Consider the following 9,295-nt stretch of genomic DNA (forward strand, 5'->3'; position numbering starts at 1 on the left):
TGGGAATCCAGCGACATAGCCATTAGGTTAACTGCTGGTACTGCAAGTAATTCTTTTTTTAATAATTATTTTACTTAACTTTATTTATTATTATTATTTTCCAGTTTGATCAGAGAGACAGAGAGAGAGGAAAAGTGAGAAAGCAAGTCACCAAATCCGGGACTCAAACTGCAGTCGGTCATGTGGGAGTCCAGTGCCTTTAACCACCATGCCACCTGCCGGCTCCAATAAAGTAATTCTTTTTTAAAATTTTTTAAAAAATGTTTTGTTTTTATTTCAAGTTCTTTTATACATTGGTTCACATTATTTATCTTGCAAAGTGAGTATTCCAACCTGTGTGCATTTCTCCCCAGTCCAGTTGCTAATACTATGAACTTATCTTCAACAGATAACACCCCATTTCCTTGTCCCTTTAATGCCTTGCTTCTCACTTTTCTAAATGTCCTTCCTCAGACTCTCCTCCTTCACCCACGCTCTCCCCACGCTACACCTGGTATTCACAACAAGATATATGGAACGCTTTGTGAACGTGCGTGTCACCCTCGCGCAGGGGCCATGCTGATCTCTGTGTCGTTCCAATTTTAGTATGTGCGCTGCCCAAGCGAGCGCAAGCAATTCTTAAAATATAAAATAAAATACACAGCAAACTCACCACCAGGGAATGAGGGGGTGGCGGGGGGGCGCATTTAATGAGATAACCATGGAAAATATTTAGCACAAAGCCTGGCAAAGCATGAGTGTAGTACACGGCTGTTTTTTGTTTTGTTTTGGTTTTGGTTTTTTTTTAAGATTTTTTTGCTATATGTGCGCGTGCGTCCACCAGAGGGACAGAAAGCAAGAAATCACCCTCCAGGGTTTGGCCATGGCGCAGTCCCTTCTCCATTCTCCTCTCGGGATCTTGGGCACACACACATAAGCACCTGGCGTGACTTTTAAGCCGCAGGGGCCAGGACTTGAGCGACGTCTGCAACGGGGTAGTCCAGCGACGTAACCATTACGCCACCTGCTGGTCCCCACGTTAATTATTGTTATCTAACGGAAAAAGCACAAGAGCTGCCACAGTCGGGAAGGGTCCGGGCAGAGGCGCCGCTCCAGGAGCACGCATGGTGAGGCAGGGAACAGATAGCTGCAGGGATGGAAAGAGGGACCCCAGGGAGGAAGGGGTGCTCACCCAGCACCTGGTCCCCCAGTTAATGAGGGGCGGTCCGTCCTCCGCCCCCAGGAGAGCATATATTTGCATGAGGCCCCTCATCTGCTGGCATCCCAGGCAATTTGCATATAGAGGCAGCTGGGCCCACCCCATAGGTCTCTCCTCCCGCTTGGCTTGGAGCCTGGGGGAAGCGGAGAGGGAGTGATTCAGGCAGTCTGGAGCTCCTGCAAGTTCCTAGCAGACTTCCCTCAGTCATCAACTTTCACACACACACACCTACTGCTCCCTCTCCCACTGGGGTTCTCCCCACTGAAACAAAGCTTGCCTGCCCTTCAGAGCCTGGGCATCCTGACGGATTCTTTTTTTTTTGGAGAGGTTTTTGTTATAGGGCGCATGCACTCACCAGACAAACAGAGACAGAGAGACAGAAAGCGAGAAATCACCCCGCAGGGGGTATGGCCATGCCACAGTCCCTTCTCCTCCATTCTCTTCTCGGGATCTTGGGCACGCACGCACACGTGCCTGGCGTGAGTTTCAAGCCACCGGGTCTGGGACTCGAACCGCAGTCGACTACATGGGAGTCCAGCGACAAAGCTATTACGCCAACTGCTGGTCCCCATCTTGAAGGATTCTAAAAAGCTTTCCTCGCACATACTTCTCCTGCTCTTGGGACTACATGGGAATCTGTGCCTGTTCTGACGACGTAAGTGTAAACTCGGTGTCAGATTTCATTAGGAAGCCCATGTTTGGTTACAAATGACCAAAAAAAAAAAATGTTTTTAATGTCTAAAGTTGGTATAGGCAGGGCCAGCAGTGGTGAACTGGTTAAGGCGACTGGATCCCACATAGCCAAGCCTGTGGTTCAAGCCCCAGACCCAGAGACTTGAAAAACATGCTGAGGGTGTGTGTGCATGCCCAAAATCACAAAAGGAGAAGTGGAAGAGAAGGGATTGTGGCATCGCCATTCCCCGCGGGTGGTGCTTTCTCACTTTCTCTGTCTGTCTCACTCTAGCAAGCACACACACCCTCTGGCAAATTTAAAAAAAAAAAAATTGGGTAGGTAAAAGGGGAAAATTGAGTGGGTTCCATGGTACCGCAGTAATGCACTGCTCAAGAAATGAGGCCGCTCAGCCTCCTCTGCTTGTCAGTCTACATTCTGGAAGCCACATGCTGACCAGGGTTCAAGTCCCCAGCCCAGTTGTCCTGAAAACATGCTGAACACACGCTCACATGGCGGGATCCTGGCGCAGGACTGGAGGAAGTGGTCATGGTGTAGCCAGGTCCTATGAAGGGTACTCAGCTAGTTCTCTTGCCTCCAGGCGTAAGGGAATGTGCCTTATCAGGAATAAAGATATATACTTATTTATATAATTTAAAACTTTTTAAATTTAAATTATTTAATTATATTTATTCATTTATTGATTTTAATTCGACCAAAGAGAGAGACACACACACATAGAAAGAGAGGGAAAGTGAGAAAGCAAGCCACCAGGTCTGGGACTCGAACTATAGTCGGCCATGTGAGAGTGCCCAGCACCTTAACCACCAAACCACTTGCTGGTTCCTTTTATTTATTTATTTAAATTATTTATCTAATTGTATTTATTCATTCATTTATTTTAATTTGACAAAGAGAGACAGAAAGAGAGAGAGAAGGAAAGTGAGAAAGCAAACCACCAGGTCAGGGACCCAAACTGTGGTCGGCTATGTGGGAATATCCAGTGCCTTAACCACCACGCCACCTGCTGGTACTCCTTTTATTTATTTTTTATAAGAGATTTTTCCCTTAGGGTGTGTGTGCTCTCCAGAGAGAGAGACAGAGACAGGGAGAGGGAAAGGAAAATTACCCCTTGGGGGGGATGACCACACCTCAATCCCTTCTCCTCCATTCTCCTCCAGGGATCTTGAGCATACACACATACATACCTGGCATCATTTTCAAGTCACCAGGTCTGGGACTCTAACTGTAGTCGGCCATGTGGGAGTCCACCCATGGAAGCGCTCATCATCTGCTGGCCCCGTTATTTATTCATTTGAATTCACCAAAGAGGGACAGTGAGAGACAGAAAGCGAGAAAGCCAGCTGCCAGGTCCAGAACTTGAGCCAGTCAGGTCTGTGGGAATCCACCGCCTTAACCACCACGCCACCTGCCTGTCTCAAATAAAGATACATTTTTTTTTTGAGAGGTTTTTTTTTCACTATAGGGCGTGTGCGCTCGCCAGACAGACAGAGAGAGACAGAGAGACAGAAAGCGAGAAATCACCCCCCAGGGGGGATGGTCACGCCTCAATCCCTTCTCCTCCATTCTCCTCCCGGGATCTTGGGCACGCACGCACACGCGCCCGGCGTGAGTAAATAAAGATACATTTTTTAAAAATGTAAAAAGGAGAATTGAAACTAGTCAAGTAGTGCAGTGGTAAGGTACTGTTCAGGTGAAGGTACAGAGGGTTCTATCCCCCAGTCAACCTGCGTACGCTGGCTCAGGCCCCATGACCCTGGCTGGCTGGGAAGGCTGGGGCACAGAGCCTATGGAGGGCACTTCTCTCTCCCTCTCCCTCTCACACTCTTTTTTAAAAATGTAAAAAGGAGAATTGAAACTAGTCAAGTAGTGCAGTGGTAAGGTACTGTTCAGGTGAAGGTACAGAGGGTTCTATCCCCCAGTCAACCTGCGTACGCTGGCTCAGGCCCCATGACCCTGGCTGGCTGGGAAGGCTGGGGCACAGAGCCTATGGAGGGCACTTCTCTCTCCCTCTCCCTCTCACTCTCACACTTACTCACATGAAAGAAAGAAAGCCATGGGGCCAGCAGGGTGGAGGAGAAAGCACCCCGCAGTGGGCATGATCACACCACAATCCCTTCTCTTCCATTTCTCTGTCCTGTCAGGATTTGGGGCATGCATACACATGCTGCATTTTTCTTTTCTTTTTCTTAATTTAAGAATTCATTTATTTAACTTTATTTCTTATCATTATTATTATTATTTGATCAGAGAAAGAGAGAGAAAGTGAGAAAGCTAGCTGCCAAGTCTGGGACTCAAACCATAGTCAGCCATGTGGGAGTCCAGCGTCCTTAACTACCACGCCACCTGCCAGCCTCCACACACTGTGTTTTTCAAGCCACTGGGACCAGGACTCACGGCTGGCCATGGGATCCGACTCTACACAGTGCCCGTTCCGCTGTGCTACAGGGCTGGCCCGAACTTTTTCTAAGAGGAAATTATTCAGTCATATAATGGCAAGTTCAAGGGCTGAGTATGTTTGGGTGTAGCTGGATCCAGGGGCTCAAAAGTCTCATTAGAAAACTGTCTTTGAGAGGACCAGCAGTTGGCGTAATGGCTATGTCGCTAAACTCCCACTTAGTCGATGGCGGTTCGAACCCCAGACCCAGTGGCATAAAGTCATGCCGGGCGCATGTGCATGCATGCCCAAGATCCTGAGAGGAGAATGGAGGAGAAGGGATTGCGATGTGGCCATTCCCTCTGGGGGGTGATTTCTCACCTTCTGTCTCTCTTTCTCTCTCTGTCTTTCTGGCAAGCCCACATGCCCTAAAGCAAAAACAAAACAAAACAAAAAACCAACTTCTCCAAAAGAAAACTGTCTTTGGGGCCAGCAGATGGCGTGGAAGTTAAGGGGCTGGATCCCACATGACCAAGCACCCAGTTTTAGTCCTGGAGATGGCAGCTTGAAAATCATGCTGGTACACTTTTGCGTGTGTACCAAAATCCCAAGAGGAAGCTGGAGGAGAAGGAATTGCTGCATGGCCACCACCTCCTCGGGGGGTATTTTTCACTTTCCTTCTCACTGTCTCTGACTCTCTGTCACTCTCTAGTGAACACACATGCCCTATAGCAAAAACTCTAACAGATAAATGGAGGGGCCAGCAGGTTGTGTGGTGATTAAGGGCACTGGATTCTAACATGACCAACTGCGGTTCGAGTCCCAGACCTGGCAGCTTGCTTTCTCACTTTCCATCTCTCTCTCTCTTACTCTATCCCTACTGATCGAATTAAAATAAAAATAAAGTTAAATAAAATCATTCTTTTAAAAATTTTAAATTAAAAAAATAAATAAATAAACCAAAATTAAAAACGACCGTACTTGGGGCCAGCAGGTGGCATGGTAGTTAAGGCACTGAATTTTTTTCTTTTTTGTGGGGGAGGGAGAGAGGGTTTTTGTTTGTTTGTTTGTTTGTTTGTTTTTGCTATAGGGCATGTGGGCTTGGCAGAAAGACAGAGAGAGACAGAAAGCGAGAAATCACCCCCCGGGGGGATGGCCACGCTGCAATCCCTTCTCCTCCATTCTCTTCTCGGGATCTTGGGCACGCATACACACACACACACACACACACACGGCATGTTTAAGCCACCAGGTCTGGAACTCAAACAGTGGTCGACTGCATGGGAGTCCAGTGACATAGTCATTATGCCAACCGCTGTCCCAAGGCGCTGCATATAAGGCATCAATGATTGTGGTTCAAGTCTGAGACCTGGCAGCGTGCTTTCTCATCCCCGGCACCTCCCTCGGTGTGTCTCTCTCTGGTCAAATTTGTAAATATTGGGTTGTTTGGAAAGTCATGACACATTTTTGTGTCGAAAACCAGAAAAACACACATGGCTTTTTAGATGACCCAATAATACTAATAAATACAATTAAATAAAATAATTCTATTATAAAAACGAAAGTACCTGTCCTTCTCCGTTTCCAAGCTCTGCTCTCTTCAACGCAGACACACCTTTTGTCCAGGGTGTCACCCACAGCAACAGACTAGCAGCCCCCATCAAAGGAGGGGTCCCTTCCCCTTAGTTCAAGCAGGAGTCTCAGGGCCAATTCTCATTGATCCAGGAACGGGTCCCACCCTCATCCCTGAACCAATGCCTGTGAGGGGGGTGACCCAATGCTCTGGCCAGCCTGGGTCAGCCTCACTTGGAAACTTAATTACTGGAGGGATTCCTGGGGAGGACGGAGGGGCTGCAGCTGGAAGAAGGCAGAGAGGTTGCTGGGCAAGTTAAATACTTGGCATGGACGTCAGCTCCATGGCCCCATCGGGAAGGCTTCGGCACTGTGTGCCTCCCTCCAAGTGGCTATGGCTCTTCAGTGAAGTGCCATCTCTGGGACTCCTTGACACTTCAAGTCAACTCCCCAGGCGGGGACCCACCCAGTCATTTGTCAACAGTGGCCATGCTCAGCCTTACACATGCGCCCTGGGGGTGAGACTCCAGAACGGAAAGTGAGACTTTTCTTAAGTAAGAGAGAGGATGCACCCCTAACAGAGTCTTGATGCCACGATCCACCGCAGCCTCAGCCAGCCCCGGATCACGCGGGCCAGCTAGCAGAGCCTGGCATCTTCCCGTGCCACACTATCCCATAAGCCTATACCATAGGGACTTCCTGGGCTCACCCCTGCAGGTAAAGACCAGCCAAGACAGCCGATCCCTATAGAGCCAGGTCAGGAGAGCTGCTGTGGGGTCTTCCTGGAAAACGACTCCCCAGGGACTAGTTACTGTCCGCAAAGGAGAAGTGGGGGCCTGGGATCTGCAAGGCTGGAACTGAAACCCAGAGGTGCCAACCCTCCAGAAGGAGAGAGGGGTCCAGAGCACATTTCTGAAGCACCTGTTTGTCACGCTGACATCACAGCGGACCTGCCTCAAGCCTGAGAGACCATTACCTGGAGGGCGCCAGGTGCCGAGGGCAAGGGTATAGACTGCCCAAGTTCAAAGGCCAACCGGCAACTTCCAGGCGGGTGCCCCGGTTTACATGTAGTAGATAGGGACCAGGATCATATCCCCTTATGGGAATGTGCTCCCTGGTATGGGGCGCACGTGCTCACTGGAGAAAAAGAGGGAAAGCAAGAAAGAGCCCCCCTCCTGGGGCGGAGGGCGGTGGACCCCACAATCTTTTTCCTCCATTCTCCTCTCAGGAGTTTGGGTACAACTGTGAGCACCTGCACACACGCGTGTGCACACACACACACACATCCCAGGGGTGCTTTATAAAATTATTTATTTAATTCCATTTGTTATTATTTTTTTAATTTGACCAAAGAGAGACAGAGAAAGGGAAAGTGAGAAAGCAAGCTGCCAGGTCTGGGACTCGAACCACAGTCAGCCATGTGGGAATCCAGTGCCCTTAACCACCATGCCACCTATTGGCCCCCTGGGGTGGTGTTTTGTTTTTGTTTTTGTTTTTGTTTTGGAAAGGTTTTTGCTATAGGGCGAGTGCGCTTACCAGACAGACAGAGAGAGACAGAGAGACAGAAAGCGAGAAATCGCCCCCCAGGGAGGATGGCCACCCCACAATCCCTTCTCCTCCATTCTCCTCTTGGGATCTTGGGCACACACACACATGCGCCTGGCATGAGTTTAAGCCACCGGGTCCAGGACTTGAACTGCGGTCGACTATGTGGGAGTCCAGAGACATAGCCATTATGCTAACTGCTGGTCCCCTCTGGGGTGTTTTTTAAGTGGACATGCAGTCAGCCCTATGCTAACTGCTGGTCCCCTCTGGGGTGTTTAAGTGGACATGCAGTCAGCCATGTGGGATCCAGCCGCTGCCACTCTGAATTGTGACTCAGGGCCAAGTTACTCCACCTCTCTGTGCCTCGATCTCTCATCAGAGGGGGCTGTGGGCTACCTGAGATACCTCCGGCCCACCCATCAGTGCCTGGCACGCACTGCGGACTTTTAAACACACTTAAGAATAGGCTCACCACCAAGACTTGGATACTTGAGGCCCTGACCTTCCGGAGAAGAGAGCCCAAGTGTGTGGCAGGTGGGAAGGGAGGACAGGAAGCCCTCGAGCACCTGCCCCAGCTAAAGTCCTCCTCGTCCAGAAGCTTAAACGGAGGGTGGGACTTCGGGCTCTCAGTGCAGTGGCACCCCTGCCTCTGCCCTCCCGCTTCCCGCCCTCACCAGCTCCCCCGGGCAGCCCAAGGAATGTGAAGAGGTAGGTGGGGGTGGGGAGGAGCAGGAGCCGCAGGGCCAAGAGACAAAGGGGCCGAGTCAGAGCGAGACACAAAGACGCGAGGAAGCTGGGGAGATAGGGGAAAGTGGGACAAGGACGTGGGGAGGGACTAGCGGGGTCGGAGGCTGGACCCTATTCCAGCCCCACCCAGGCCGGCCAGGCTAAGGTAACCCGGGAACCGGTCTGTGCTGCCCCCTGGCGGGCAGCCGTGGTGAGGAGGCGGCGGGGGACTCGGTATGGTTAAGAGAATGAGCGGGCGTGGGGTAGGGGGGAGACACAGGAGAGCAGAGGCCGGGACAGAGACATCGAGCGAGAGACAGAGAGAAACAAGAGACACTGGAGACATGTACGGGCAGGGAGATAGGGAAACACAGAAACAGAAGTAGAAAGAATCAGAAACAGTCAAAGGGAGAGAAAGAGACGCGAGACCAGAAACAGCAACACCAAGGGTAAAAGGCCGGAAAGGCCCAGAGATAAGAGAAACATAGGAGACCCGAAGATAGTTGAGAGAGGCACATGAAGACCTTAAGAGAAAGAAATTGGGACCTGTAGTGGCGTGGTGGTTAAGGCGCTGGATTCCTACGTGGTTAATCAGAGTTTGAGTCCCAGACCTGGAGGCTTGCTTTCTCACTTTCATTTTCTCTCTCTCTCTGCCTCTCTCTGGTCAAACTGAAAAATAAATAAAATTAAATAAATAATTCTTCTTTAAAGAAACAGAAATCTGTTGTAGAAAGAAACCTTGCAGTAGCAGCCAGGATCCAGGACCTACAGGAGACGCGAGAGTCGAGACCTGGGGACGTCGCAGGTCTGGACGGGCGTAGAGGTGGGCACTTAACATGGGGCAGGGCTCCGCCTATGAGCACCCACGTGCCTCACGCCAGTGTGACCAAAGGGCCCTGACTCTGCTGACCAGGGCTGGACACAAGCTGTGGGTCAAGTGCGGCCGAGGACAAGCGGGTCAGGGTTCCTAGGAAGAGGCGGCGCAGACTCCGCTCGGAGGGGGGGGCGGAGCCTTGGGGGCGGGGCATCCAGGGGCGGGACCTCATGGGGCGGAGTCTCCGGAGCCTCCGAAAGGGGCGTGGCAGAACCTCGGTGGAGAGGCCAGTAGACTGGGGGCGGGGTGCGGAGGGGGGGGCCTCCTCGCCACGAGGGGGCGTGGGCAGAATCCTTAGGGGCCGGGGCGTTA

General features: G+C 50.9%; 1 non-coding gene across 1 annotated transcript; it reads right to left on the bottom strand.

Annotated features, from left to right (window-relative positions):
• Nucleotides 1-505: 505 nt before the first annotated feature.
• LOC114005614 (U6 spliceosomal RNA) lies at nt 506-609 on the bottom strand. The gene has a single exon (XR_003547444.1). It is a non-coding gene; the product is annotated as a U6 spliceosomal RNA (small nuclear RNA).
• Nucleotides 610-9,295: the final 8,686 nt, after the last annotated feature.

Source organism: Tupaia chinensis, unplaced genomic scaffold, assembly GCF_000334495.1.
Source record: "Tupaia chinensis unplaced genomic scaffold, TupChi_1.0 Scaffold000067_1, whole genome shotgun sequence".
Classification (NCBI taxonomy): domain Eukaryota; kingdom Metazoa; phylum Chordata; class Mammalia; order Scandentia; family Tupaiidae; genus Tupaia; species Tupaia belangeri.